The sequence below is a fragment of the Magnolia sinica genome, chromosome 5, assembly GCF_029962835.1.
Source record: "Magnolia sinica isolate HGM2019 chromosome 5, MsV1, whole genome shotgun sequence".
Lineage (NCBI taxonomy): Eukaryota > Viridiplantae > Streptophyta > Magnoliopsida > Magnoliales > Magnoliaceae > Magnolia > Magnolia sinica.
This window is the reverse complement of record NC_080577.1, coordinates 58223586-58231359: the sequence shown is the minus strand read 5'-3', so window position 1 is coordinate 58231359 and position 7774 is coordinate 58223586. Positions and strand designations below refer to the sequence as shown.

The 7774-nt window shown below is 42.5% G+C and overlaps 1 non-coding gene across 1 annotated transcript; it reads left to right on the top strand.

The window, feature by feature from the left end:
* The first annotated feature begins 333 nt into the window (after positions 1-333).
* Positions 334-440, top strand: LOC131247674 (small nucleolar RNA R71). The gene has a single exon (XR_009171948.1). It is a non-coding gene; the product is annotated as a small nucleolar RNA R71 (small nucleolar RNA).
* The last annotated feature ends 7334 nt before the right edge of the window (positions 441-7774 follow it).

Below are 7774 nucleotides of genomic sequence, written 5' to 3'. Positions count from 1 at the left end.
CCACAGATGCTACAAACAATTTCCTTAGCCTTATCCTTCTTAAATTTCATGGCCTCGAGTTTCCTAGTGAGATTAGCTACCTTAGCATTAATATCATCGTCTTCTCTTAGGAGATACATTCCACCCCTTTCCTTGGAGTGAGTCGGCCTAAACGTAGTACTAGGTCTAGGGGAGATATCCCATGTTTGTGTGTTCTCAGCAAGTTTATCAAAGTAATCCCACACTTCATCGACTCCTTTATTCATAAACTCCCCATTACATATCGTCTCGACTAATTGGCGCATGGGAGATGTCAGTCCATCATAGAAAAAGTTCGTGATGCGCCACGTTTCAAAACCATGTTGTGGGCATGAACTGACAAGATCCTTGAACCGCTCCCAACATTGGAAGAATGTTTCATCTTCCCTTTGGGCGAAGTTCATGATCGACTTTCTTAGGGTGTTCGTCTTATGGTATGGGAAAAACTTCTTAATGAACTCCCTTGTCATGTCATTCCATTTGCCAATTGATCGAGGACGTAGTGAATGTAACCACGTCTTGGCTTTCTCTTTCAAAGAAAAGGGAAAGAGTTTCAACCTGACCGTGTCATTAGACACGTTAAGAAAGTATAAGGTAGCTATGATCTTGTCAAATTCTTTTAAATGTAAGTAAGGATTCTCTGACTCAAGCCCATGAAATTTAGGGAGGAGTTGGATCACCCCTGGCTTGATATCCATGTGTCCTTCATTCTCAGGAAAAACCATGCATGAGGGCGTACTCACCCCCACCGGCTGTAAGTAATCTCGTAAGGTATGAGGCGGGGGTGCTTGATGCACCTCATTCTCATCCTGAAGATCTTCTACCCTAGGTTGGGGTAGAAGAGGTTGATTTTCAGCCATATCCTCAATTAACTCAGGGGATTTCGAGCGGTGTCTAGTCCTACGATGGACAGTTAACCCCTCAACTAATCCTCCTTCAGTCAAGAGACGTCGAGTGTTGTCACGAGCCCACTTGGGCATGAAACACTCGCAGCCCTCAATCAAATTCTAAACCTAATCCTAAGAAGGGAAATAAAAAATCTAAAAAGAGAAAGAGGGTTGGAAGGAAGTTACCAAATTGGAGTCCCTAAATTGAAACCTGCAAAATAGAACAAAACAAGTTAGTTTCTAAGAATAGCAAGCCTATAAAATTCCTAAGAAGAGAAATATAGAAATAAAAAGAAACAAGGAAGAATTCCTAAATTAGAAAGTAGAAGTTTAGAAAGAGCGTACCGAATTAGAAATTTCTAATAAGCCTACAAAACAGGAAAGTTAGTTTCTAAACAGAAAGTCTTAAAATAGAATATTTATAAAAATAAAATAGGAAACAAAATTAGATTCTAAAAGAGTTAGAATTAGAAATTTTCTAAAAAGGAATCCTAATCTAGAAATAGTAAGGAAGAGAGAAATTACCAATTTAGAAACCTATCTCAGAATCCTACAAAATAAGAAAGTTGGGTTAGTTTCTAAAAAAAGGAAAACTATCTAAAAATAGAAAGTTATTTAAATAGAAGATTTCTAAAAATTAAAGGAAAACCTGGAATTAGAAAATTCTAAAATAAATCCTAAAAATCAGAAAAGTCCTAATCTTAAACTAATCCTAAAACCAGTTAACTTCAGGAAACGTAGCCGTCAATCCCCGGCAACGGCGCCAAAAACTTGTTCACACCCCAAGTGCAGGGTTGTGATGTAGTAATAAACTCGGTAAGACCGAGGTCGAATCCACAGGGACTGAAACCTGTACGTTATCTAAAAATAACCAGATCTAGAACTAGGCTAAGATGAAATCTAAACCAATTGTGATTTGAGGAATAATGGTGAAATATTAATCTAAACTTAAAGAATTCAGAGAAAGTGAACTAGGGATTCAGAGGATCCACTTGTAGAGATCAGGGAGATCTTATGCCTGCTTCATGGATATTATACTGAACTTACTTGATATAGTTTTCAAGAGATGAAAGGTATAAGAATTAGGTATGATTCCATCACAAATCCATGCCTAAGAGACAAGGTAAACAACAGAACTTAGACCAATCCATAACCAACCAAAAGATGTATGAGTGTTAGGAAGGATCCCATCATCCAACCATGTCTATGAGACGATGGCTAACAACAGGGTTTCCGAACATCAAAATAAAAGGAAAGGAATTATTCAAGCCATCACAGATCTACTATAATTTAAATCACAACAAACGATTAATGACTAAAAGAATTTCTTAAATCAAACTAGAATCAATCAGTTTAGTTTAAATCAAACCTGTAGAAGCTCCCATCACGCCACAAGCTTCACCTCTTAGCCCTAGCTAAGGGATTTAGCCTAACATAATCATAGGAAAAAGAAGAAAAATAAAGAAAAAATACATAAAAATTCCAAACACTTCTCTCTCCGCCTCTCTCTCTATCTGACGTCCCCTATTTAAGCACACCCCTTCTCCACATTTGGAACTCTTTTTGTAGCTTTTGGAGTGGTGGAAATCGAATTTGGGAAGCTATCGCACGCGTAGCGAAAGCCTTTTCGCAGCCAAGTTCGGGGCTTCATAACTCTCGCGTTCCTTGCATTATTTCTGTAAAATCAGTCTCTTGGAAGTATTTTGGCTGGCCAACACGATGGACGGTTCAGATCTGCCATATGATCAAAGATGGTGGGCCACAACTACCTGGAAAATTCGATTTCGCGGACTTGCGTAGCCTTTCGCACGTCCGGCGCTGACGTGATCGGTGGGCCCCACAGAGGTATTTTTAGGAAAATCCACCCCGTCCATTAGATTTAGGACGAAATTTCAGTCAAGAATGGGTGGTTTTGAACGTCCATTGACGCGGCCCAGAGAAGAAATCACCTAAAAAATCATTTTGAACGTCGCAGGACCGCCTGTTTGTGGCCTCTGTATCACGCACGTGTGCTTACATGGGTCCAAAAGTTCAGCAAGGTTTTATAGTAGTCGAGGCCCTCTACACGATGGACGGTTTGGATTGTCCACTGGGATAATGTGTGGGGCCCACTAGCGTCCGCAAAAACGGACAGCGTCCGTCTGTTACGCGGCTAAAATGGCAACTGTCGTGTTTGGAAAGAAGACGGGGGTCAGCAGCGCTGACCCGCTTTTGTTAATTTGGTGCGGCTCGCGTACGTGTACACGTGCAGTGTACACGCCTCACATACAAGCCCCACTGTGATGTGATTCAAAAATCTGATCCAGCCATTTACTTTCTCATCTTATTTAAACCGTCGAGACCAAAGTTGAGACAGTTCCAGATATCAGGTGGGCCCAGAATCAACGGTTTATGAGCTGATCTGTCAGTTGGGGCACTTCCATAGTGATCCGAGGGCTGAAATTTGATGTGTACGATTAATTTATGGCCCTCAGGCCATGTATAAAGTTTTGAGCCAATCAGATGGCGAGAACTATGTGATCTTGCATTTTTCACCATTTTCAGGCCTCTTTAACGTGAATGACTTGATTTCCTCGGATCTCTGGAGTGTAATTCCATCGATCTTGGTCCCCTGGAGTCCGTCCCTTGCCTTGGGTGTCATCAGAGCGTTAAATCCATGGTTTAAGCACCCTTTGTCAGTTCATGCTTGTAAATACACTCTGCATCACAAACACGATTAAGTCAGGCTATTAAACGGTATCATGCTTGTAAATCCATGCAATAACTGGGTCTGATATGCAATATTTGACCCTCAACAGATCCCCCGTATTTCTAAGGAGAGCCCGACCCTATAGTAGTGGAGCGGTGGAGATCTGAGGTGGAGATGATTTTTCATACGATGAGGTGCACTACACAGCAGCGGGTCCCATTAGTATTATTTCTTCTTTAGAGAGAGGCCGAGTACTGGTGGGCATCGGTCACCCAAGCGGTAGGGGCCGAGTTTATATGGACATGGGAGGACTTTATGGACCAATTCGACCAGAAGTTCTTCCCGAAGCATGTCCATCAGCAGTGCGCATTAGAGTTCGAGACTCTGGTGCAGGGAGGCATGACCGTGTCTCAGTATGAGGCTTGATTCATCGCACTGTCGAGATTTGCAACGTATCTTGTAAATGATAAGGGGCGGAAGGCCTGCTGTTCCGAGAACGGCTTGCGCCTTAGCCTCCGGAGTCGTGTCGTTGGACACATGCTCATAACATTTGAGGAGGTCGTAGAGCGGGCCTAGATTTATGAAGCAAATTGGGCCGATGCACACCGAATCCACAATTAGAGAGGAGACCAAAAGAGGAAGGCCCCCTCCGATAGCTCCCCACAACAGCAACAACCTCCTCAGAGGCATAGGAACCGTCCGTCCTTTCAAGCGCTAGCAACACCTCTAGCACCACCACTGAGACCATTCATAAGTGTTTGTTACGGATGCGGTGGGATGGGGCATCATAGGTATGAGCGTCCCCATCCGTAGTAGCCACATCAACTACCGAGACCCCAATGATAGTAGTATAGGCCACCACCTCCACAGCAACAGCCGAGAGCACCTCAGCAGCCTCTACAGCAGCAACAACAGTAGCAAAAGAAACCACAGAGGGGACATAGACCTCCCCAACAGACCCAGGGTAGATCTTATGTAGCCCAGTAGGATCCTAGGCATGAAGAGGAGTCGTCGATGATTCGTGCGACCAGGCCTTAGGACCGTCTTATTAGATTGTCATTGATGAGATTGTGAGGCTGCATTGTATCCTAGTTTCAATCATTTTTTACTGGGATCCAAGGTTTAATGGGGTCATCATAGTATAGATGAGGCGTCTTGGGAGCAAAAGGCTGAGATTCGTGAGCGCTATCCCCATCTCTTCGACAATTGATTGTATTTTGTATTGTCTCTAGTTATATATGATGCTATGATTTCTCTTCCTTTATGAGTTCTATCTAGTTGCATGATAGTGTAAATTTTGAAGATAAAATTTTTATTAGGAGGAGAGAGTTGTAAGGCCCGTATCCTCGTACCATACCGTTTCACCAACTCCCACAATCTTCTCCGACGAATTCCGACGACCCGTGACCTATAGACGGTAAATGCGTGTGACCTTAAGTCGCAACCTAAAGGTCTGAGTCGACTCAACCTGAAACTTATACCCTAACGACCACACCATCACCACGGTTCCAACACCGCATCTTGTGCACCAATGCGATAACTAGACAAGGAGTAATGTGCCCACGTATATTTCGTGGATATACCGCACGTTGCGGATCCCGAGAGATTCCAGTTTGGGAGAGGGAATCTCTACCCATGCCATCATAGCCTATGCCTAGCCCATGCCCAGTCCATGAATCATCATAGCCTATGCCTAGCCCATGCCCCTCCCATCCACTAGTCATTATAGCCTATGCCTAGCCCATGCCTCTCCTCCCATTATAACAAGCAACCCATGCCTCTCTCTCTCATCCCAAAAGTCAACTTCCATGGCATGCCTCTTACACAACCCATCATATCTCTTACACAAACCATCCCTCCTCTCTCATTTTCATCCCATCCCATCCCATTCTCTCTCATTTTTCTACCCATTCCCTAGCAACCAAGAGGAGAGAAAAGTTCTAAGGAGAGGAAAAAGGACCCAAGCTCAAGACCCATCTTCCTACCCTAAATCTCACCATCCAACCATCCAAATTCAATCTTCCACCATTAAAGAAAAAGCCTAGGAGCTAAGGAGTTCAAGGAGCCAAGAGGAGCTGAAATAGGTGGGTGTTCATAGGACTAGATCTTGATTTTGATGCATGGGAGAAGTGAGGCCTACCATTTAATGGTTGGGATCCCATTTTGGACCCAAGGTGTGGTCAATGGCCCACCATGATACTTATGTGTATTCCATGATGGGACCATTCTCCATGGACGCCATCATGATGATTATTTATTATCCATTTGCAAGAGGGTCATCTAGACCCTTGATTTTGTAGTGAGGATGGTATCCCCACCTTGATTTGCTGATTTGAGGGCCCACACAATTTTGGGGCCCATCTTGATGTATACATTGTATTGCAAGGGAGCTCATAGTGGCGAAGCTCCCTCCACCACACGATTCTTTCTTTCTCTCTCTCTCTCTCTATCTCCCTCTCTCTCTCTCTTCGTCTCTCTCCATCTCTCTCTCTCCCTTCCTATTTTGGACCCCACCTCAATGCATGAGTTTCATCCATGCTGTCCACTTTGGGCCTACAAGATCGGCCAGTTTGTAACACCCCGAGTTTTCAGGACCAGAGTATATGACTCGTTTCCCAAAAACCCGAGTGTTAACCTATAGAGAGCCAAATTCCATATTATATATATATTTTTCTTTCAGAGTTAGTAGTTTAGCGTAGCATGGACAAATCAACATAAAGGGAATTTGCATTTACATTTAGAATATACAAGAGGTTGCCCATAATGACTTATACAAACCAATGTCCCAATACTTACAATTACTATATGAAATATTATCACATATGAAACAAAGTAAATTATAACAAATCTTGAGTTGTAAAATCACGTAGAAACCCTTGGCAATTAGAATCATGCATCTTGACAATGGTACCCTGCTCCTCATCGATATGAACACGAATATCATCTAGGCCACCTATGCTACCTGTACGGTTATATATTTGATGAATGAGTGGTAAGCTTAATGTGAATTCTCCTCAAGATTACACACCACCACATTAGGTAAGCATAGTTATAAACAAAAGGCATTCAAAATAATACATGATGCAGTCTTATTAAATACATGAATGCGTGAATGCATCATCGACCTGGGGATGCTCATCCAGTCAGCAGTTGGGCTCGTCACCCATGCAAAGGCTAGACATTAGCATAGCACATCACATGCGCACATCATGTACTGCATAATGAATGCACATCGTATATCATGTACGTAAATAAAAGTCGATGGTCTGGCAGCTAGCGAAACGATACCCCCAATAACCAGAGGGCACGTGTTACAGCATCCAGAAATATCCACCCGTCATCGTCAATATGCCATGAATGTATGATTAGCCAAGTAATTATTAGTCCAATTACAACTAGCCGGTTTAATAAAGCTCAAGGTCACTACGGGGGGCTCGTCACCCAGCGTAAGCCAATAGCTCGGGCATAGGTCCTATACCACCATCCCTGTCTCATAAGGCTACCACCTTAGGATGTTTAATGGAAACCCATCAACTAGTGGCTAATCATATTTCAGTATATGGGGATTACCACTACATGGTTGCACAAAATAATACATCGAACCCATATAGGGAAAATACTAAAACAAAGCCACCTAGGGCGAATATCAAAACTAAGGCACATAGGCCAATTATCAAAACTAAGCCACATAGGGCCAATATCAAAACCATGCGATAAAATACTATCTTTAAAAATCACTTAGACACAACAAACCCTGGATGGTAGGCCCACATCAATATTCAATTTAAACCACCATTCAATAACCACTAAGTCTAAGGTCCATTACAAACACAGTCAATCGAGTTTCATCCCAAGCATAGGTGTACATTTATAAGTGAGGGTTTCCCACTGATGTACCAGTTTAAGTTTCATAAACAATCCACAAGTAAACCACAAGCATGAGAAAGTATGTAGGATAACTATTAAGCATGTAATCTAGCAATTCAATTCCAACAATTAATACATGTGATTATAAAATGAAGATATCAATTATCAATCGAAATTAAAATAAAAACTATCACTTATGATAATGAGAAAATGGAAAGCTCAAGGGGAAGAAACTATCACCTCACGATTGATTCGCCACTAGCATTGCTAGGGAATGCGTGGGCCCTTAAAGTCGAATCCTACCACAAATCAT